Below are 24,648 nucleotides of genomic sequence, written 5' to 3'. Positions count from 1 at the left end.
AAAATAGAAAAAGACTTTTTTACCCTACTGTATATACATATAACAAGTCTTGAAAAGCGGCAGTCTAGGATTGGTTGTGGTAGAATATGTTGATAATAATACATTCATTGATATAGCACCTGTCATGCAGGGATGGTCAATGTATATAGGAACAATTAATAATCTTTGATTGTTTTTAAAACTGAAGGATTTAGGCGATCATAGATAATTATTGCTCTGTGATCAACTAATCTGTTGCACTAATTATCTCTTTAATCAATAATCAGAGGAGCTGTCATGAGTTGTTTTTTTTTTTTTTTTTACAATTGTAGTAATTCACTAATTGTTTCATCACTAACATGATTATGATAATGATATTTTCACCTTTTTTTATCTTCATTATCCACAGTACTCCTTTTCAAACCACTCAGCTTAAGACACCACAAACTTGAAATGAGTATGAGCACTAAAGCTACAATCTGCACAGTTAGTGGTCCAATGTTGAAAACATGGCACATATATATTTATTTATTTATTAAACAAAAAACAAAAAACCTATTTCTGTCTGTAACATTATGTGTTGTGTGTGGTGTGAGTGTTCGCTTTGGTGTCTGTGCTCTATGGTGTTGCAGCATATGGAGCCTTTGGGTCCTGCTCTGAGCCACAGGCTCTCTACCGCTGCTATGGCTAATAGCATTGCACTTAACATCAGCTATGCTTCATTGTTCAGTAGACTAAGTTAATACAGCAGAGTGAGGATGAGTTTGTTGCTCATATGTATGTGTATCTGGCTGGAAAATGTAAAAATAAATGACTGAAATAGACAAAAAAAAGTCTCTTCATATCTTTCCAGCAGTCAAGTCTGTTGGATTTGGGCTTTGCTGATAAATGTACAAGCATTGAGGTTGACTGTAAATGAGATGCAGGTGGACCGCTTCCCATGCGGTCAATTTAGGGGGTTTTCTCTGTTCTTCTCTGATATCAGCAAGTAGTCCCGGGATTGATCAAAAACACTTGTGCATCGTGTTATTTTTACTTTTTTCTTTCCATTCACAGTATTACAATATTATTGAACAATAAACAGTAGCAGAAAAGAAGAACAGTTTAGTGGGACTGAGGCCAGACTTAGATTGATGATGACATCCGGGAAAATTGAGCGGGTTCTTTTTTTCCCTCCCGTTTGTGCTGAGTCATATTTCTGAGGGATATGAGGCCAACTAGTATTACGTCATTATCAAAACTTTCAGAATGAGGATTAATGGTTTGAATCATGTGAAGACTCTTAACATCTCACCCATGTAGGCAGTACTGTCTGGCTTTTCCCCCACCTATCTCACTTTTGTTGGTGTGTGTGCGTACATGCGTATGTGCGTGTGCGTGTGTGTGTGTGTGTGTGCGTGCGTGTGTGTGTGTGCTTGTGTGTGTTTGTGTGATGGTGTTATCTCCATCTTCACCTTTCCTGACACTTGCGTGGCTCATCAGTGGCTATGTGAAGTGACAGGCCACATCCTGGGGCAGCTGGCAGGAGCTGGCGCGCCACAAAAGAGCAGCACAACTCCATGATAACACACGCCCACATGTTCGCACACACATTCACGTAGACACACACACACAAACACACACACACACACACACACACACACACACACACACCTCAGGCCATTCCCCAGTCTTAATTCATAAACGCATTTGCTCTAGTTCCTGCTGAGGTGCTGCAGGGGAGACTGTTGGGGGATAGAGGAGGGGCAGGATGCATGGAGGACTAGCTCTTCACACACTATTACCCCTAACCCACGCACACATAGAGTTATCCACCACCCCCGATATACATGCAGTTAAAATTGACAGAGCTGAAGGGATCAGGCTGGAACCAGCTGGTAATGCCCACTATACCAACACACACCAACTGGGACAGAGATGGGAAAGGTGGCAAAGCCCTCTGTCCACTAACAATGTGTGCGTTTCATGTGTCAAAATACTGGCTGGGAAACTAACGGAGAAAGATGCCCTCAGCAAACAACACCAAAGAATCTCTCTTTTCGTAAATACTAAGGTCCCGTGTCCAAATAGTTTTTTTGTTTTTTTGTCAGAAAAGTGCCAGCAGAGTGATGGGCGCTGGAATGAAGCACTTGTGTGGTGAGACAACAAAACACTGCACATGTGTTTCAGTTGGCATTAACTAGGTAGCTAACTTGATGCTGTGTTCACAGAAAGTTGACTACACAGCTAACAACTAGCTAACAACAAACTTGCAACAATCTTACAACTTGCCAGCACAGCACAAATTTACCAACAACTTTCAGTGCTCAGCCGATTTGCTCCCACTAATGGGATTTTCTGTCTCTGTTTCTGTCTGAATATCATAAAGCTCAGGATAGACAGACATGGCCAGAAAAGTTTCTTCTCCACATTCCTAGTTAACATGGGTAGTGAGTGACGAGCCCCGCCACATCTACTGCACGAGTGGTTGCCTGAAAAGGAGGGACAGTGATGACACCAACTCTTTTCTGAAAAGTTGATGTATTTCAACTCGAAGTGGAAGAAAACAGTGGGCACACAAAAAGTTGGAGGCCTTTGGAAAAATAGGCTGGGTGCAGCGCATTTCTCAAGCTGGCAGCAAAAAAAGCTTAACAGGAATTTACCGTGTAGGGAATATTCAGAATGTTTCCATGGCACCACTAGTATCAAAAGGTAGTGTAAATTTAGCCTTTTTACTCTACTATTTTAGGCAAAGTTCTGATCTAACATTTGAGTGCTAGAAAAACATGCTTATATTTTTTAAATGTATGTATCTGAAAAGGTATGTTTGTATTGGTACCAAAAAGCTGTGACCAGAGGCATTATATTCATGAGCTGTCCATTTAATACAATTTTACACAAATGTCTATTAGGATAAAATTATGAAGTTGTAACATTTTATATCCAGATGTTCTGAGGTTAAATGCACTGTGACATCATAATATTTTGCTAAAAATGTTCTGCCCATTATTCAATGGCATGACCTTTCAGTCGGGTACATCCAGACTAGTTTTGGCCACCATTGAACAAATGGTTGGAGACGATTATGAAAGCAAATACATCTCAGAAACTTCAAATATGAAACCCATATGTCAATCACTTCAAGCTCAGGTTTCATAGTAAAACATTTCCCACCGAACCATATAATGTTTACTCTGTGACACCTTCTTTATTCATCTGATTATATTTCACACTTGTGTTTGCATTGGTAACATTGTGGGAACTCAAAAATTAGCCTTCAAATATCACACCGAATTTGCCAAAATTAGCTGCAACACCCCTGCCCTCGGCTTAGCCCTCTGGGATTTAAAGAGGAAGAAGGAGCAAGGGCCAAAGATGAAAGTGTCTGGGGATCTCAGTAAAATCAAAAACAAATCTCTGGGAGCGTCGGGGTTAACCCCTTTGGCCGCCGAAGGCTTTGAAGTGCTTGGCCATACAGTTAATTGTGAGAGTCAGGATTAGAGAAAGGTGGTAACAATTTAACCCGTGCAACAAGAGGGCTGAAGGCCACTGCTCAGGCCTATCAGGTGTTTGCAGATGTGTGTGCGCCTCAGGAAAAGCGACAGCAAACTCCTGGAGATGAGAGGAAGGCTTAACCAACCCATAATGCTTTGTTTGCTCAAGCCCCCATCCAATTGTAATTGGCTGGGAGGGGGAACATAAGCCAGCTGACTGGCAAACTGGCACACTTAACTGTTACTACTGTGGATGTTATGCTGGCTTGGGCTGATAGAAAACTTCATAGTTTTTTTTTTTTAATTTTTTTATTGAGTCATGTATTCTATTCCTCCCCCCTTAATGACTTTGAATGCCCATAATGTAGCAACTTTGTGTGAACACAGCATCAAGTTAGCTAATGTCTGTGATCAACCACTGTAGATCAACAGCAGGTCACCTATTCAAAACAAAATGGAAAGTAGGAGAATTGTGGATATCTAATGGCTGTTTCACTACTTTTGCAACAGAAAAAATGTGATCATTCATCAGATGTGCTTGTAGAAGTTGAAGTGTGTCTGTTCGATGAGAAGGGTGGGTGGCGGACCTCTAAAATGCTGAATTGCTTCAAAAACAGTGGCAGTGTCTGCAATTTGCTGTTGTTGCATCTCTTTTGTGAAGTATTTTGCTTCAGGAGAATTGTCATAACCTGCTCGATGCTGCCTGTGAACATCATCTTAGAACCTGCAAACGCACATCTCACTGTCGAGTTGTATTTACCTTCTGATAGTCTTTCTTTCTCTTTATCCCTAAAGGTCATGACAGCTGATGTCTTTTTCTGCTGTTGTATGTTTGAGACTTGCTGGTACTGATCCCTGCTGTCACCTCTGCTTTCTGTTGCCTCTCTTCAGGTAAAACATGCCATATTTGACCCAGACCTGAGTTTGCACTTCAGAATAGGCTTGAACCCGTTAGCTCAGTCTTTTCTCTATTCTACCTGTCTGTATATGTGCTTTGGGCATATCTTCTTCTTCCTTATAGTCTTTGAGGTTTTCTGTATTGATTTATTGATATTGCCCATTGAAATTAAAGGCTAATTGTGGAATTTTTTACCTCAAGTAACACTATGGAGTTGGTTTTCTATGAGTAGCTCCCCAGTTTGTCTCACAAGGATGCACATGCACTCCTACACAAACTTAACACTTGATACAAAATCCTGCCAATGGTTCCACGCTGTTCCACTGATCCACAGGTGGTAGTAACACACCAATAACTGCAGCAATGCATCAGAAAAGGCAGAAAGAGGAAGGCTACATGTAAGCAAACATGGATGTACAAAATGGAATTGCAACATGTTTGTTAAAGCTCAAGGACAAACAGTGCATTTTGGTGACATGGAAACGATCACCTCACATTGTGGGAAATAGTCTGTTTATATACTGTAGAGCCGGGTGGCTGGAAGCTGAGGAAGGTCGCCCAAAGGTAAACATTTTCTTCATCCATCACATGCGGATCACTGTACCTTCTTGATTTAGTTTCTTTTTCAATAGTTTTAGAAGAAGTTGGTCGTCCATTTACAGCCACAATCAAATTCCCACTTCTCTTCCACTATCACTTAAAAGACTAATGAATAAATCACCCTTATCATTGATATTGGACAATTCTCCATTAACTGCATTTTTAACAAAATTAAGTGCAAATGTTTTGAAATGTATTTTTTTCTGCAATATCTGCATATCTAATATGGTTACATTAGGAAACAAAGAGTTGAGGGAAAGACCTTGGTCATGGAGTTTTAAAAAGGGCCACACTTAATTGAAAACTAAAAACTCTGCATGAAGGTCACTCGCACTAAATCCACCACCCCAACCTCCACCTTTCCAGCTCACTAAATCGAAGTGACCTCCCTGCATTTGCACTCAATGTTGGCATTGGAAGTTATGAGTGGAGGGATACTGGACTGGGAAAAACACGATTGGACGACAGTTCTATTCATTATTGCTGGGGATGACAGTACGCTAAGAACTTTTCAAAGTTTCAGTAACATGTCCATTTTTGATAACTGCTGTTTAATGCTTCTGTCAGCTTAACAAATTGTACCAAAAAAGAACAATTTGACTACTAAAAAGTTGTTGAGTCTCTCACACAAATCGACAGGGATCCATCACCTATTATGCTCACATTGCGTACAATTAACTGTCTGTCTGTTTTGGTCATCAGTTCTAGTCCACTTTCACAGTGATGAGAGAAGATGTGTGTGACCATGTTTCTGCTGCCCAAACACAGGCTGACAGCCCTCGTAGGTGGTACTGACAGCTGTGTCCTGTATCACTGGTCCGTGCTTTGTGTTTAGGCGTTAACGGAAGTGAGTTTTGTTTAAGGCGTCTGAGTCTCAGGTTTGATTGGCAGACAATGTAGATGGCCACACATGACCCAACTCCCTGCTGGGATGGAGAATAGGTCTGTTGTTCCTAAAACAGTCTGCCAGTTAGAGCTACAGCTAGGCCAAAATGTGGGGCCAATATCAGCCCATTCTTGAAAATAGGTTGTTAGTTTGTCTGTCATGCCATTTAAATTTAATGGGTATGATGCAGTTGATTAGATACAGGATGTGGATACACTATGATGAACGACTGTATAATAAAAATCTAACCTTTTTATAGATTATAATGTTCAGTTTTTGTCAACAGTGGCATTATATTATTGTATAAATTATACTGGCATTGATGCATGGTTTCATAATTACAATATCTAGTATGTTACAGAAGGCATTAATGCATGAGAATAAGGTCAGCATACTGTAGCTGGCAGGGGAGATACTACATATGAACACTATACAATATAATTCAATTCAATACAGCAATACAGATGATACAGTTAAATAAACACCTCTCTGACATTCAACAAAATGATTGCATTTTAATTTTTTGCAAAGGCAGTATTTGTTGTAAGTTTATTGTGTTAGATTACATAATGTTGTGCAAGTACTCAGTACTGTTCTTTAATCAAAAATATTTTATTTTAATGCACTGGTTTAATATTAGAAACCTGCAACAACAACCCCAATTCCCAAAAAGTCGGGGATGCTATGTAAAACATAAATAAAACAGAATGTGATAATATTCTTATCCTTTTTGGCATATATGTAACTAAAAACCTCATCAACTTCTTGATTTTTGTAAACGTATACCTTTTATGAATTTGATGCAAGCAACACATTTTAAACAAATGTGGACAGGGGTAACAAGAACACCTGTTTGGAATATTCCACAGGTAAACAGGTTCATTGGTAACAGGTGATAGTATCATGATTGGTTATGATTCAAGATTAATTGTATTGTCATTCAAAAACTCTATACCAGACAGGTACACAGTGGAAAGAACCTACGTTGCATCTGGCTCAAGACGCTAGAACGGCATCTTCAAAATGCTTAGACGTTCAGGATGGGGCGAGGTTCACCACGTTGTGAAATACTTGATTTTATAAGGAAGATTACTACCTGGGCTCAGGAACACTTCAAACTATTTCATTCTGTTTTTACTTACATTTTACACAGCATCACAACTTTGTTGAAATTCAGACTGCATGAAAGTGTCAATACCACCTTACACACTGTTTTCCACTACATATAACAGAAGCACTGTTTTAATTCTCTTTTTTGAAAACTTTATTTTCAACTAATTTTCCTTTTTGTTTAGCTTTTCCTTGTTTTGTAACGGATTAGTCATCTAATCATTTTGTCATTTTGAATGTCAGACCATGTCAGGTGACATCTTGATGTCTTTTTTTACGACCCAAAATGCTTGAATTTACAACAATGTAAAATAAAACTAGCACATTTTTACATTTTAAGAGTTGTTTCAGCACTAAAAGGATTATGGCAATGAGATTTTTCCTCACATTTCTGCATTTAATAAACTACAAAAAGAGAATGTTTAAACTTCAATGTATGAGTGAAAGAAACTTATTATTATTATCATCATTATTATTATTATTATTATTATTATTATTATTATTATTATCATTGTTATTATTATTATTATTATTCATCAGTGATCAAAATCCTTGGCAAGTGCTAGATTTTATTTGTTCATAAATCAAGTCATCATTTTAGCGCTATAATCAAAATATAAGTAGCACATATCAGAACTTCATTCCAGTTCTACAAACCTTGAAAACGGGTTAAAATATCAGTGATGACACTCACTCACACTTCGACCTGATGAGTGGTGATACCCACTAACATCTCTTCCCCATTTGACTTTTGACTGGCAGGTTATCCTCCACACAAGCTGTAGGTTAGACATATTAGCTCTTTGTTGCCTACCACAGCGCCGACCTGGTCTTATGGTGCCAGTCTAGCTGGATATCAGCGCGACGCACGGCCTCTCTGGCACCACAAGTTCCATTTAGCGGAGGCTTTCATCCCCCTCCCCACCCACCCAAACACTATCAGAGCCTTTCTTTCACTTTTTTATCTCCTCCACACACATCCCTGCGCTATCTGTCTCTTCCTGTTTATTTCACAACCTTTCATGTTTGCTTTTGGTTTCAAAGGTACAGCCTTTCAATTTTTTATAGGCTGTAATCTAAATATAAGGTGTTTTCTTGCACATTAACTAAACCTTGAGTTTAAGTGTAACTGTGTCTCTTTCTTGACCTTCCTGATTTGATTATTTTTTATCTTCTCTTGTACCCCAGTGCTTTATTGTTGTGTTGTGTCATGTCCATTTGCTTAAAAGGACATCTGTTTTATTTCAGTTTGGTCTTAAATTCTCAATTCAGTTAGCATAAATAAAAACCAAAATGTATTGTTTTTTTTAAGTGAACGTCTTCTTCTGTCTTCATCCTTTTTGTTTGCACATTTTTTTTGTTCATACATCATGAATCCTCCTCCACCCCTTCTTCCTCTCGGACACATCCATATTCTCTCCTCCTCTCTCTCCCCCTCCCGGGTTCCCCGGTGGGGGTGCTGTTTGTAAAGCATTATAATTTATAACGGAGCAGAGTGGATTTAATTTCAGTGTGCGGGGGCTCGCCAGCAGGGCGCCAGCCTGCAATCAGGGGAATCAGCAGCTCGCACAGGGCCTGCAAACACACACATACACACACACACACAGAGCAGACCCCCACATAGAGCCAGCTAGAATGGAAAGTATTATCAGTGGCCACAAACGGACAGTGTTTCTCGTCACCTAACTCCCTGGATGCTCCCTCCGCAGCCCGGCACCTTCTCAGCTTCACTTTCTGCCCTGCTGCAGCTGCTCTTGCTCTCTCTTCCCCTCTCTGTTTCTCTGTAATTTCTCTGTCTGCGTCTGGCTTACATTATCTGCATCTTCCTCCCCTCCCCTTTCTCTCCCTCTCTTACTCATTGTCTCTCATTACAACTCATTACCTATTTGTTGGGGGTTAGAGGCTTTCTGATCACAGACTCTGCGGCCCTCTAAAGACAATGAAGGTTCACCAGGAGGTCAAATCCAACTATTAGTCCTCCTGTGTCCTTGTCAAATATTTGCCTTTGTCCCTCCCTCTCTCCATCCTGTCTCTTCTGCCCCGGGGGGTGCGTTTTTTTTTCCAACTCTACCCATTTGCCAGTTGCAATTTCCCCTTCATAAATCCTGCTTCTGTGGCAAACTGTGCCAGACGGTGGGATGATCCTTCCTCACAGAAGGTCAGAGACCGAACAAGAGGAGGAGGAAGAAAAGATAATGTTTCTCTTTAGCTAGTCGTTTTGCTTCTTATTGGACCTGACTGTCAATTTGATAGTGACCCTGGAAGCTATCATGACAGAAAAAAGCCAGCTGATGTTCCTGTACAGTATATGTTAAACTGGGTCTAGACCTGTTTTGGTTAGGATTTAAAACTTCCCTCAAATTATGTAAAATAGTTTGTGGAACAACCTGAAATGACCTCACTTTACACAAGAAAGTTTTCTGTCCCTCAACTATTTGCTGAAAACCAATTATTGTCAAACAATTTCCAAAGGACAACAGGGCAGCACTCACATATGTGAATAAAACTCAAATTTAAGGTGGGGATTAAATTCTCACAGATATTTTGCTTTGATTGGGTTAATTTTAAAGTGCTTGGTAAAGGCCACTTTTTTTTTAATTTGTGTGTATATATATTTAAAATATGATGTCATTACAAGGCAATGCATACAGGTATGTGATAGGGCCGCACACTTAATCGAAATATGGAAGTTGCAATATGGCCCAGTGCAATATCTGAATTGGAAAAGCTGCAATTTTGTCACATAATCTTGTTTTCAGTGAAAATGAAAATTGTGATACAAAAATGATCCCACTAATCCTGAATCATAAAACAATTGTAATATATGTCAAAGTAATTGCAATAAAAGATTTGCCAAATCATGTAGCTCTATTATGTGAGGAAACATTATAGTGGACTCAGCATATGCTTGAATGTGTGTTACCGCAACAGATTATGGTCACACCGGCCCTGTTTACACCTGGCATTAACATCCGTTGTGGCTGATCTGATCACAAGTGGACAGCTCGAAGTTCAGATGCTAATGTTCCAGAGATGCATCGAGATCCTTTCACTCAGACCACATTCAGAGGTGGTTTGGGACGAATATGAACATATTATTTTTGCAGTATGTATGCAAATGTGTCCTGGGTAACACTGAAGGACCACCTACTTAACTGATGTCCTCTGTAACTACCCTGCACAGAAAACACAGTGTCTGATTTGCATTTTGTTAACTATAATCCACACTACTTATTTGGGCACTCCTACCTGCCAAGATATGCAGCAGATGTTTGTGAACACACGTGTCTGTTCCAACTGATTTTACCATTGAACTTATAACCGCAATGTCCCCAGATTCCCTTAAAAATATCAAAACATTTTGTGAGTTGTTAAGAAACTTACAGAGTTGAAATGCAGTTTTTGATAAATTCTTAATCATTTGGGCCTTCTTCAAAATTCATGAACAAAGGAAACATTTTATTGACAATGAACATTTCAAATTTAAAAAATACAGTACACACTAACCAATTTAGGCTACATCTTCGTTGCCCGTGGAGAATTCCCTAAAATTCCTCAAAAAATTGTTGAGAGTTGTTGAGTTGAGAGCAACATTATAGACTTTGTGCAACTATTTGGTCCATGTTTCTACATTTCACCAGGGGTGAACTGATGTACTTAGAGCCATCCACTTGTGATGGGAGTTAATCCCAGGTATAAACAGGACTACACATGCTCAAACCTCAATATGGTGGTGGCTCTCACTTTGTCTTGATCAGAATCCACAGCCAGCCATTCCCAGACACATACCATTTGGACAGATTTCTGCCTGATTCACTTCTTGTGCAGAGCTGCTATAACTGGGAAAGCATGAAGCTTCCAAAGATGCTACAGGGGCATCTTCAAGCTCTGGCCTCTCATAAGCATTCACCATGATGCTAGCTTTACGCGCTGGGCTAACCTGACTAGCATGATTTAGTTAACAGAACACTTGATGGACTTTCATTATGGAACCTGCACTTTGGAATGTCTGTTCCACGCACACTAAGACATAGACTGTAATTATTAAGTTCCTATGGTATTCCAAAATAAACAGCTAGATAAAGGGTTCCTGGTAAATTTGTGTAGTGTGAACCCTATAGTATTTAATCATAGAAAATACACCAGAATTGAACTTTACAGTAAGTGTTCAACTGCAAATACATTTAATGAAATTTTATATCTACCCTTACTTTGTTTGTCAGAGTAGTTAATTGACTGAAAATCAGGTAATGAACTAAAATTCAATTGTGTGGTTTACTAATGTTATTACATGCCACTTGTCCACTTCTGCAGGTGGCAGCTGTATAACTTGTTTTGCAGAGCTGCACATCACTAAATCTCACCTCATCTTGCTCGTATTAGTTTGTTGCGTTGCTGCAGTGCTTTATCCTCTGGGATGCAGATAGTTTTAATCTGAGGCCTTAGCCACTGTGTTGTTCTGTTCCTGCTGTTATATTAGGATGATTGGACATCTGCTGTGGGGGTGCTAAGCTGGGAACACTAGTCCAATATCCAATAGGAAATTTGTCTGATGCTGCAGCATCATTGTTCCAGAGTGTGTGCAATACACACATTGTGGTTTATGATCAGAAACTTGAAATAGTAAATGAACATATACGGTTTTGTCTGATGGAGTGTTTCGTGTCTGGTGCACATGTGTATTGTTACTGTTCACTATTGGGAACTCAGCACCATCTTACTTCATTTAGTATAATTAATACCCTGCCTTTCCACTCTCCTTGGATTTTGGATTGCCTTTATCTAGCCCCAACTAACAACTACAAGAAATGCTTTATGAGCTCAGAAGAATAACATACAAGCACAACACACACACATGCACACACACACACACACACACACACACTGCAAAAACGTTTGACATCAAAGCCACAATTAGCTCATTTATATTTGCTGGACATTCTGAACCACATGAATTGGACAGGAAGCAAGTCATTTCTCTCCCTGTAACATGCTCCAGCAACAAAAGTTCAGAGAAAGGGCTCATCTCACAAAGGCTCCAACATCAGCCTTTTTATATGTGGATACCCCCTACCACCCCACTCCACCCTGTCTTTACAAAATAAAACAGTGTACATTGTATAAGTCATTTGGTATCAGACACTTTGTAAATAAAGTAAAATGATACGGGCCAATCAATGGAAAAACATTGAGAAAATTACAATTTACAAACTGAATGTAGGGCACATTTGCTCAAAATATGATGACTGAGTGGTTATCAAGATAGTGCTGTTAATTTTTTGACTAATTGGTTCAGCTCTTTACTTTTTTTTGCTTGTGTGATCTCGGAAAAACCCAGGAGGTGAGTGAAGTGTAGTTTGTGGTACGCTGTATAATACACAGAAGTCACTGTCTGCAGCTTGTGCACTAATTGGGGTAGATAAAGAATCAGAATCAGATCTGAATTACTTTATTGATCCCGGAGGGAGAAATTGCATATGTTACAATTGCTCCTTTTAGAATAGAAAATATCACACTATAGATATAAACACATTTAAATAGTGAAAGATGATGTGACCAAGAGTAAGTGAGAATGAAATATAAAATACTAAAAACAAATTCTCGGATATCTCAAAACTGGTCAGATAAAATCAATACTATGTGGTTGGCTTGATACCATTATGTAAGACGTAATTATTTTGGTAAACTGGTCCTATATATGTCCATTACCTAACCCTCCCTCACACTGAATGACAGAACACTTTTTATGTATTGTAAACATTACATATTGCACAGGTGTTTCTGTCATTAAGTCCATCCCCTGTATTAAGAGCTCAGTCATCTCACTCTGGATAATCCTAGTGATTACAGCTATACCATGTCTCAATACATTTACATCATCAAATCTGCTGTTGCTCAACATACTGTATGCTAAAGTGTTAGCATTAAGCATTGTAGGTAATGATCTACTGTAGACGAGTGGGAATCCATGAGCATGCTTGCTCATAAGTGTAGATAAATGGAAGTGACTTTTAATTAGTGGCAATAGAACACCTGTACTTCTCATGCTACGACTAGTCAAAATGTCTGCAATGGTGACCTTTTCCTTCCCCTTGTTTCCTCCACCACGGAGGTTATGTTTTTACCCTTGTCTGTTTGTTAGTTGGTTTGTTCGTTTGTCAGCGGGATTACAGAAAAACAACAGTGCGGATTTTCATGGAACTTGGATGGAGGATGCATCTGTGCCTAGAATCAACACCATTAACTTTTAGTGCACATTAGGATAAAGGGACAGATCCAGGAATTTTTCCCATTTTCTTTAACATTGCAAGATAGGGCCTTTTTTGACATTGTTGTTAATTTCTCAGGGAATAATGTATGGATCTTGATGAAGAAGATTAGGCATATTTAGATAGCTGATATCTATAACTGAGTGCAGAAGGGGACTGTTGGGGGATATGCACTCCACTGAATGCCATTCTAGTTTGTATTACTTGTATTACACTTTTGTCTTTGCATGGCTCAGTTTCCTGAAAATTACACACTGGTTTTAAGTTGCTCCTAATGTCTCACTTTTTTCTCCTTCAAGTTCCTTGTTTTGCTAGAGTGATTCATTAATGTAGGGGACACTTTCCTTCAATCATATTTGTTTATTCTGATAAACCTGAGTGTCGCCGGGCAGGCTGTGGCTGCCAAAATCACTTCTCTGCCAATGGAAATAAACCTAATGACCTTTGTTGCCTTGCCAACTTCTAAAGACGCTGTGTGTGTGTGTGTGTGTGTGTGTGTGTGTGTGTGTGTGTGTGTGTGTGTGTGTGTGTGTGTGTGTGTGTGTGTGTGTGTGTGTGTGTGTGTGTGTGTGTGTGTGTGTGTGTGTGTGTCACACTAATGGCTAGAGTTGTAGTTGTTTCATTTAAGGCAGAGTTATGAAGTGTTATGGAGCCCTTTTAGGTTTTAACCTCCCTTGGCAGCAGTTAGGGTCTATATTGCAAAGGTTAGAAGGCTTTACAATCACTCATTTTTGCTTTTCTTTTTTCTTCTTGTGCACGCACGTTCACACACACTTGAACGTAGCTGTACTGGCCATGGCTTTTATACATAAGCTATACTCAAATTTAATCAAAAGTCCTAATGGGTTCTGTGTGGGACGTTCCCTTCCCTGTGTGTTTGTGTGCGTGTTAGTGTGTGTGTGCTCGTGTGTGTGCGTGTGTTTGTGTGTAGGCAGGCAGGCCAAAGGGGGCCTTAGAGGCAGCAGTGGTTGATTGGAGGGCACATGTGTGATGTGGCTGAGAGATCAAACACACTCGCTTGATGAATGTGAGAGCGGAGGGCAGTGCTCCTTTTCTCCGCTTCTGATCAAGGTTGGGTTGTTCTCGGTTCATTACACACACACACACACACACACACACACACAGGCATGCACACACACACACACACACATACTCCTTTTATAGAGTGAGTCATTGACAGTAAGAATACTGGTGAAGCGCATTTATATTTTGCCATGTATCTACATTTATGCTGCGTGTGTGCGTGCGTGCGTGCGTGCGTGTGTGTTTGTAGGTTCGTGAGCTTGTTGCCAGTAATGAGGTCAATCTCCTGTGTGGAGCTAAAACCTCTGTGTGTCTTTATCTCTGTTACATGGCCAGAGGATTATTCTCATCACTCTCAACACCACTTTCACTCTCAACCCTCTCCCACACTCTGCCTGTATTACTACACACATTCAGCAACTGCTTCTTCTGTTCTATTGAATTACAACTGAAGTCAATAAATTAATTCCTGAAATATTTATCGGACGATATCTCCTTTAAGGATCCACTTTTGTATTCCAGAAAAATATATCGGTTTTAGAATATCTGATGTTTTCATTGATTGGATTTTCTGGAATTTGGTGAATGTTGTGTGCTTTCTGGGAAGCTATGAAGTTGAAAAAACTTCAATAAAAATGCCTACTTCCAGAAAACAAAGGCAAGGTAGTTAATGTCTTCAGTACTTTAATATATACTAAAGTCAGTTGTATAACAAATTTGTCAAACAAACACACACACACACAGTGTGAGAGAGAAACTTTTAAAGAAAAATAATATGAAGTTCAGAGAATGAATTTTGGTGTATCTGTATACATGAAATATATTGTTTGTGCCTTGATGAAGATTTTATTTTTGTGGTGTGTCTTTGCAAACAGCACATCTAGCACATGTTCCTGTTGAACCATTATTAAGCTTGTTCAATCACTGGACAAAATGTTAGTGATTGACACTTGATCTTGATTTGAAAACAAGGTTGGGTTGAGAGAGATTAATCAGCTCTAACACATGCACAAGTGTATTTCTTCTTTTTTTTCCCCCGCTAAAAATGCAGCAGAGGCCATAAGGTATTTACAAGTAGTCTTGTCAAGTGCGGCATTAGGATCTTACACATGCTTTGTGTGTTTCTGAGGATAGATGAAGGCTATAAGGCAGGGATCCATACACACATACGGATACTCATTAAGGCTGTTTTCAATGGGCCAGTTGTCTAAATGGCTCTTCTATCTACAGTGCAGGGTTGTTTTGGTTGATGCTGTGCTTGTATTTCTCCTAATGCCCATGTGCACCTTTTTTCTTGTGCAGACACACACTCATACGCACACTCACACACACATGTCTGTCTCTCTTTGCAGTCTGTTTCACCATAATTGCTAACCACCCCCCTGCCCTCTGTTCACTTCACACATGACGTGGCCCACCTTTTCACCCATCTGTCGGAACTACTGTGTGTGGGTGTCTGTGTGTGTATGTGTGCATTGTGAGCTGTCATGCGAGACTGGAGCAGTGTTGATCAACGGGCCAAGCCGATGGCATATGGCCATGTCCTGGGGTGCTGTGGCATATAGGAATGCAGGATAGCAAACTGAGCGGACAGGAGCTTGTGCACATGGCTGTACGGATACTGATGTGCCAACATTGCATATGCAACTCATCAAGTGGAGTACTGAGCATCCATTTCTCTCTTTGTCTGCCTCCTCCTCCCTCCCTACAAACTGCTCTTATCATTGCCAACATCACAGTCACATCTCGGTTCTAAGTGTGGGAGGGGTTGTCTGTTGAGTATGTAAATGGGTTCTTCTTGGTCTGCCCACATTTTGATCTGCCCATGGCACCTCCTCCCATCAGTTAGGCTGGATAGTGTCAGCTTGGACAGACACAAAAACTCTACTCTGTGTATTGTTCTGAAAACAATTAACATTAAACTATAACTTGAATAAACTCTGTTAAATAAGGTGCAAACAGGGATTCAGGATTCAAGTAGGTACCCAGTAAATAAGGAAATGTTTAATTTTAATCCTATAAGCACAGCCACTTCAGGCAACGATTGGCCAGCTGAGGTGGAAAAGTAGTCACGATCATCTCTTCACCTTCTTTCTTGAGTTCTCTTTTTTCATTCTTCACTTGTGTGAGTGCAACATCAAATGCTTTCAAGAAGAGACTTTCACATCGAACAAAAAACTCACTAAGACCCACTAACATCTGGCTTTTGTTTTTAATGTGAATATATACAATCGGCATTGAGTTCCGCGTCAAATGACTCTGCAATAGTCACTGTGGTTCAATGGCTGCACCTCTGACCCGCTGTGATGAAAACACAACATCCGAGTGGACACACTAATATTTGCCCCTTGTCGGGTGCGATGCTATGGTACACATTTAAGTAAAGACTTTTCCATCCGTCTCTGTTTATTCATTCTGCGCTGTGTTTGAAAAACAGACTGAAGTAAAAGATACTAAACAGTAACCACCATTAAATTGCCAGTGGCTTCCATGTCACTTCAATGAGCTTTGCTAGCTGCCTGATCAGTACCGTGCATGTGCAGCATTTACCAGAGACGAGAAGGAAGGGAGATGTTTCACTCCTTATCTCTATGGGAGGCAGTGGGGTGCAGCCAAGGGGAGGCTATGATAGCAGGCTTTTTGCCCTTTCTTCAAGTGTCATCATTCCAAACAGGTAGAAACACTTCCTGATAGACTTGGAAGGTGACATGTTGAACATACATATTTTTTTCAAGCATACTGTCATTTCCCATTGAGATTAATACAGTGTTCCTTCTATTTATCTTTCTACAAGTTTTTTGCATCTCCAATTTAAACTCTCCATCTGCATTATACATAGTGTAAGACTAAATTAACACAGATATCTTTTTTGCATGTACCAGGAATAGAATTTAGGATCTGTGCTCAGCGTGGGGATACATGCCATGAAATAAACCAACACTGTTCCTTACTTTCCCCTTCATTATTTATTCATATAGACTGATTGAATGACTCTATGGTGTGTGTTTTCCCACAGTGTATGGATGCTGAGACTTTATCTAATGGACTCGGTGTTGTGATGGAGGCTGTGCTGCTGCCTTCTTCTTGTACTCTTTCTATGTTTTTAGTGTAACCACCAAGTCCAAAGACAGACCGACAGTAAATGTAACATATTCTGTGCTCCACAGATCATAGGGCAGCCAAAGGCCTGTCGTTTCTACAGGGTGTCATGGCAAGATTAAAGAGTAGAAAACACCTCAGCAAAATCTGTAAAATCAGCGATTCAACAGGCTGAACACTCAGTTAGAGAACTCTTAATGTCGATACAGCATGCCTAATAGGATTAACAGCAGTGTAGTGCTAGTTACTGAAATATAGTAATCGTCACAGTTACTAGTTGCCTGATTAAACAGAAACAAAATTGCTTTACTGATTACTTCCACCAAAAATAAATGTTTTATTGTGATAAGTACATTTTTTTAGTTACTTTTCAAATGGCGCTTTGAAATGCTGCCATTGGTAATTCGTCTATAGCTTTCATTTCAGCTTTTGTTGTGGACAGACCAAATGCTAGCGTTGGTGGAGATTTAATCTTTGTGCAGGCCTGTTGCTTGTACAGGTGTTTCGAAAGCTTAGAAAGTTAGTTTATTGAGGAAAGAACCTTTCACCAAGGGCACAAGTTACTTTTAACTAAAATATTGCTTTCGTTCTGCTTGACAGAAGGGTAGTGAGTATATCTCGACACGGCGATACTTGGCCTGTCCACCATCATCATACATGTCAAAACGTTTCCATGCATCCACGTGCGAGATCAGAAAAAATATGGAGCATAAACAGGAAGTGCAGATGTATCTCTGAAGCTGTCTAACAGGAATTAGTTTACCTAGCCAAACAAAAAATAACTAATGCCATTCAGTAACACTAATTTCCCCCACCAAGGAGGTTTTGTTTTTATTCATGTCTCTTGGTGGGTTTGTTGGTTGGTTGGTCAGCAGGATAACGCAAAACCATTAACTGGATTTCTCAGAAACTTGGATGGAGGATGGGTCTCGGTCAAGAATAGATCCCATTATCTTTCGGTGCAGATCTGGATGATGTGATGGATCCTGGAATTTTTTCTCACTTTCTTTAACATTGTGAGATAGGGTGATTTTTCGTCGTTGACATTTCCTAGGGAATAATGCATGGATCTTGATGAAAACAATCAGGTGTGTTTAGGTTGGGGGTCAGCACCCTGCGGCTCTGGAGCCAAATGTGGCTAATTTGCCTGTCTGCAGTGGCTCCTTCTTGCTTTGACAAAAATTGAATGGAAATGAATAACGGCTATTTTTAACATTATTATTGTGGTAGGCCTGGAGTGATTCTTACATTGTCCGATTTTAAAAATGTGTAACCTACACAGTGAATAGTATCTGTTCTGGCAAGTTATGATTTTGTCAATGAATGGAATGACCCTGAGCTGATATTGTTGTGTTTTATGCTCAGGCCCGAGGGTCCATTGCTCTGGAGGAAGAAAGAAGATGATTCCCTCATTAGCCTGTTTTATTTATTTATTTGTCTGGTTTTAGAGCTAATTTACTGATATATGCTTTATTTTTATTATCGAAGTAGGCTACTTTTTATGTAATTCATTTTCACAAACACGAAGAAGACTCAAGTAGGCCTGCATATAGTTCTGTATTGCTACTCTATTTTAAAGTAGGCCTGCACATGCCAGAAGCATTTTCTTCACTTCACAAGTGTTCAGTTTTTATACAGTAAAGGTTGCTGACCCCTGATTTAGATGGTAGGTGACTGGTATCTATGAGTGAGTACAATTGCAGATCCTAGATCTGGTGATCTTAAATCATGGTTAAGCAGTTATGGGTGGTTTGAAACTGAGTGATAAAGGGCTATTGAGTTTGATATTGGATTAGGCTTGATGAACTGAAGGGGACTGTTGGGCCTTGGCAGAGGTATGCACTCTCTTGAGTGCTATTCTAGTTACTTAATTTAAAAAATAATGTGCTAGTTACTGCCAAAATTAACGGTCACCAATAATGGCCATTGGCCTGCTGAGACTGCTGTCAGTGTCATTGCATCGCTAGTTAGTGTTTATACAAAGATGAGTACACAACAGAAAATGCAGTTAGACCATCTGTCTGGAAATGGAGGGGAAAGGTAAGAAAGAGAATAAATATCACAAAGTGTTAACTTATAATCCTTTTTCTCCCAAGGAGTGTGCATTCTTCCTTTCTCCTGCTGTCAGGACACAGGGCTGTACATAGATCCAGATGTGAGGGAAACAATCTGAATTTATTAAGCAAATTATGGCGAGTGTGACATTAAAACATTCAGTGGAAAACTCCATTCAGACAGCAGTGCATTTTTGCAAAATGCAATTGTTTATTTGGAAAATTGAAAATTCATCTGGACACCTTCTGTTCATTGCAAGCTGAACTATGATGATGACACAGAGATAAGTCATGGTGGAATATTTCCACTGGGGATTTTTTACCCATTTGACTAACCAGCTCACTGACAGATAAGTTGAACTCTAGATATCTCAGTCCTTTTTCAGCCCTTATTATTTTATTTTACATCTGTTTAATAAATTGTTTGCGGATGTTTTTTCTGCTTCAGCAGCAGTGGTGATTCATTCCCTCTAACATAATGCAGATTGCTTGTCCGGATTTTAATCCAGTGATTTTACAATAGCAGTATTATAATGACGCTTACAAAGGGATACAATGTAAGAGCGAGTAAAAGGGAGAACATTGGCATGGCAAGCGATAAAGACTTAACCCTTGCTCCTCTGTGTTGTGGATTAAATGTAGCCTGTTTATTACGAGCTGGGTTTGGGGATAGAGGATTAAGTGGTCCCTCACCTCTAAAAGAACAGCTCTGGGATTGTCATGGGATAGAGCCGATGCATTAGACCTGGTACTTATAATGCTGTTCAGACACAGTGAGAGCACAGAGAATGTGATCACTGAACTTGTTGACTTTACCTTCCCTTTAATTAGGATTTCAGGAAGGTTCAAATCAGACAAAGGCCTTAGAAAGACGTCCTGGGCTGATTTACAGATATCCTCTGTCACGCTGTGTCTAGCAGCAAGGTTTTTACATATTGGTCACAGCAGGTGGGCCACAGCTGATAAACCCCAGACAGACGAGGAGAAAAGGGGTTTTCTTCACTGCCTGAAGGAAACAGAGGACAAATATTACTCATTTATTTATTTTTCCTTAAGTAATGTACAAAATATCCAGTAATATCCAAACTTAATAATTACACTTTATCATACATCTACTGTAGTGTCACTGCTATTGCTATTTTTTGTCTGATGCATCTTGCCTACATCACCCTGTTGGATCATCCACCACGTTTAAGCATCGGCCTTAAAATCGGTTCAACTTTCATTATGTTTGACTAGCTTTACTTAAACTCAGTAAAGCTACTGTATGTACCCTGCAACTTCAGTGTCATCACAGAGGATTGAATTGATATATCTTCTGAATCTCTGTACGTATCAACAGGTGGTTCAGCAGATATCCTTCAAATGAAGTTTTTTGGGTTGCTTTTCTGTACTATTTAATTGAATCTAATTACTAATTACTTACCTATTGAATTCATTTGAGGTTTTTGAGTTGTAAAGTATTAGTAAATTACTGATATCAGGGATTATTGTTACTAACAGCAGAAAGTCCTCCCACATCTCACTAAGGATGAGGATCCACCGTGAGCGTTTTAGCATTTTACGTGGCCCGAAAGTATGTGTGTTTGATTTGGGTCCATTAGCTCAGATCTGTGATTAATTAAGGTACATCCCACCTGTTTTTTACAATGCTAACCTTAACCCATAATGACAGCATCCTTAATTTTATTGCATTGTTTTGCATTGTTATACTGTTTATTAGCTGCTAGCTGTTCCACATCCTGGAGGTGAAAATTACTTGAGTAAAATTTCAGTTGACTTTTAACTTTGTTCCTTTAAAAAATAAAATTACTCAAGAAAGTACACAAAAAACAACTTTGTTACAGTAACAACAGTAAATGCAATTTGTTACTTCCATCTATGATGCTTCTAAACAATGTTTGGCCAAAAGACAGTCACTGGCTTGCGTTAAGTAAAGCAACAGAAGCAATGATAAGGTATTTAACAACCTGGAACTGTATCCAGACAGCATTATTGGAGCATTCCTGACCAACCTGCTTTCGTTTTTTATCGTTAAGTGAATAATTGCCCTATTTTTAGCAGTCCAACTGGGCCATTTTTGGATCAAATTTGTGTAGGAACACCTAATTATTGTACCTGCCAAATTGTGTCATTTTGAGCTGATAAGATGGAAGCATCCAAATTGGCAGTACATATATGTGTTGATCAGTCAAGTGGTGGACTGGAAGAATACAGGTCAGCTAGATATAATTTTAATAGTAGAAAATTCTGCTCTCAGAATGTTTTTCATGGCAGCTTGGAAGCATGGTGACTTGCCTCAGCTTTATAGCAGTGTCGTCTACGCCTAGGCTGACTTTTCATGAGCAAGGTGCAGTGTATACAGTACATGTGTGTCTGCGTGCTGTTGTATTGGTGTTCGTGTCTGTATACGACGCAACTGTGTTCTTTGGCTCTCCTCTGCAGAAACAAAGGGAATCTGCGCATGTGTGTCTGCATTTGTGTCTGATGTTTAACAGTTTTCCTCTGAAGCCTTGTCAGACATGCCATACTAAACACACACACACTCACAGAGCCTCAGAGCCATTGTTTCTCACACAGCAGGGCACAGGGTCGATTGCCAGTTGTGGAGAATTATCAGCCTCCCTGTGTGTGTGTGTGTGTGTGTGTGTGTGTGTGTGTGTGTGTGGGGGGGGGGGGGGGGGGGTGTGTGGGTGTGTGTGTGTGTGTGTGTGTGTGTGTGTGTGTGTGTGTCTGTGTCTGTGTGTGTGTGTGTGTGTGTGTGTGTGTGTAGACATGCTCTCAGCTGAGGGAGCTGGTTCACGGGCCGGTCAGAGCCGCCTTATTTCCTTTTAATTGACTTAAGATGGGCAAACAAGACCTCAGAAAGCACACGGTACCCATTACACTCACACACAAGAAACACACAACGCCAAGATGCACACTAATGAAGCACACACACTGACACACACACAGCCACAATTGCTCCTGCGTGTGTTAGCTACTTTACAGTTCCATCAGACTAAATGAGGGGGTTGTGTTTTCCCAGTCAGCACTGCTGCCTTCCAGCAGCTCCACTATAACTCCTCTCAGAGTAGTAATGTTTTTAGTCACCTCGCTGCACCATGTCCACCTTGGTTTAGGTACTCACGTGTGCCCTAAGTCAAGGTCATGATCAGAAAGGAGACTGTCTTGTTGTTTAACATAACGACTTGCAAGCTCTCAGACTCTCTTTTCACACATGGGAAATGAATTATTGCTGGCTCTAAATCTCGATGTAAGACGGTGGGTTTTTTTTGGTGTTATCATTGCTATCAATTCCATCTTGATCCACACATGATACAGTTCTGTGGTGAGGTCAGCAAAACAGCAAGTTGGAAAATGATGTCAATAAGACAGAAAAGCATTCTTGGTTCTCTCACAGCAGCCTCAATGATCAATTTAAAAACTATCTGAATGTTTATCTCCATGGCTTGACTTCTGACCTGCAAGAGTTACTTGTAGTAGTTCTCGAAGCACCCTGTGAACCCCAAGATATTATTTCCCACAGTTTTATCTTTTAATTGATATCGCTAGAGAACTTTACAGCCCCCAAACTGCCACAATAAAAAAAGGGGGGCAGCATGTTAAAGTTAAGTTTTGGCTCTCTTTTAATTCCTATTTCTATGCCTCTCCACGTTACGTGGCGTTATGTTTTCAGGTTGTCCGTCCGTACATACATATATCCATATGTCCCATTCTTGTGACCACGTTATCTAAGTAACGCCTTGAGGGAATTTCTTCCAATTTGGTACAAATGTTCACTATGACTGAAGGTTGAAATAGTTGGTTGGAATTTGGTTGCCAAAGGTCAGAGGTCAAGGTCACTTTGACCTCACACACACACATTTTTGGCTATAACTCAAGAATTCATACAATAATTACAGGAACATTTTACACAAATGTTTAATTGGATAAAATTATGAAGTTATGACATTTGATTTCCAAAAAGTCAGAGGTTAAATGCACTGTGACATTATAATATTCTGCTTAAAATTTTCTGCCCATTAATTAGTGGTGCAACGGATCATCATTGATCCGTGATCCGTTCGGATCAATATCTTCAGTTCGGCACACACGTGATCTGCGGATTGATTTATGAAAAAAAAAAAGTTCCAGCTACAGCTTCCCTGTCAAATATAATGATGAAGGAAAGAGGTTAGTGGATAAAACCGTGACGGTATGTAGGCACTGTGGCACAAAAAAGCCATATGACAGTGGAAACACATCAAGCATGGCCACGCATTTGAAGCGACATCACCCCGGTGTGAAAACGAAGGCTGCTCATCAACCGCTTATCACCGCGGCATTTAAGCAGCCCCTTGCTGCACAATCCGACCGGGCTAAAGCCATCACAAACGCTATCGGTGTGTTTATAGCTGCAGACATGAGGCCATATTCGGTTGTGCAAAACGAGGGCTTTAAACACATGCTGAAAGTGCTTGAGCCACGTTACGACACAAAAGAAGATATTATGCCTTGTGCACTTTAAGTTGATTTTATATATTTTAATTTAACAAGTGTTTTACATAATAAACGAAAGACAAAGTAATGTTTATTTGTCTTGTCTTTTTCTTTTTTTTTTTTTCTTTTTGCTGATCCGAAAAATGATCCGATCCGTGACTCTGATCCGAGAAACGATCTGAACCGTGAGTTTTTTGATCTTTTGCACCCCTACCATTAATTAACGCCATAGCTCAGGAACAGCAACTTGACAGGAGTACGGACGCATAGAACCACAAGGTGGTAATTGTAGTTGAAGAGGCAATACACACTTTAACATGTTTTTGGGGTGTGAACTTTATTATCTGACTGTATGCAGACATTCTGTTGTTTTAGATCATACTTGCAAGGTCAATACAGACATAGAGTCAACCATTTGACTTTTCTATGTCAAGAAATGTATATAAAACTTATACAAAACTAAGACTTTCTGTGTTTACAGCGTGGACATTGAGAGTCAGTCAGCTCTGCTCATAGCTGATTAGCTCTGACTACTGGCTCTGTGCTTATAGCTATCCTTGCTATACTGAACACTGGTCAGTCTGTCACAAAAATCCCTGTGGTCGATGTCAGTGATGATTGGTGTCAGGCCACGCCCCCTTCAGTAGTTGTGTTGTACAGCAGCATTTTTTTTTTTAATGCTGGGAGGGAGGGAGCAGAATTAGGGTATGTGGTTACACTTTGATAAAAGCTAAAGGGGTTACAGACCCTTGGCTGATAATGAATGAGATTTTTG

At 39.9% G+C, this 24,648-nt stretch overlaps 1 protein-coding gene across 1 annotated transcript in view; it reads left to right on the top strand.

Annotated features, from left to right (window-relative positions):
- The window catches only part of LOC141018216 (BCAS3 microtubule associated cell migration factor-like), a 295,541-nt gene that overhangs the window by 108,647 nt on the left and 162,246 nt on the right, over positions 1–24,648 (top strand). The gene's annotated exons all lie outside the window — the stretch shown is intronic.

This window comes from Pagrus major, chromosome 2, assembly GCF_040436345.1.
Source record: "Pagrus major chromosome 2, Pma_NU_1.0".
NCBI classification, from domain to species: Eukaryota; Metazoa; Chordata; class Actinopteri; order Spariformes; family Sparidae; genus Pagrus; species Pagrus major.
The sequence above is the reverse complement of the archived record's forward strand: the minus strand, read 5'-3'. Positions and strand labels throughout refer to the sequence as shown.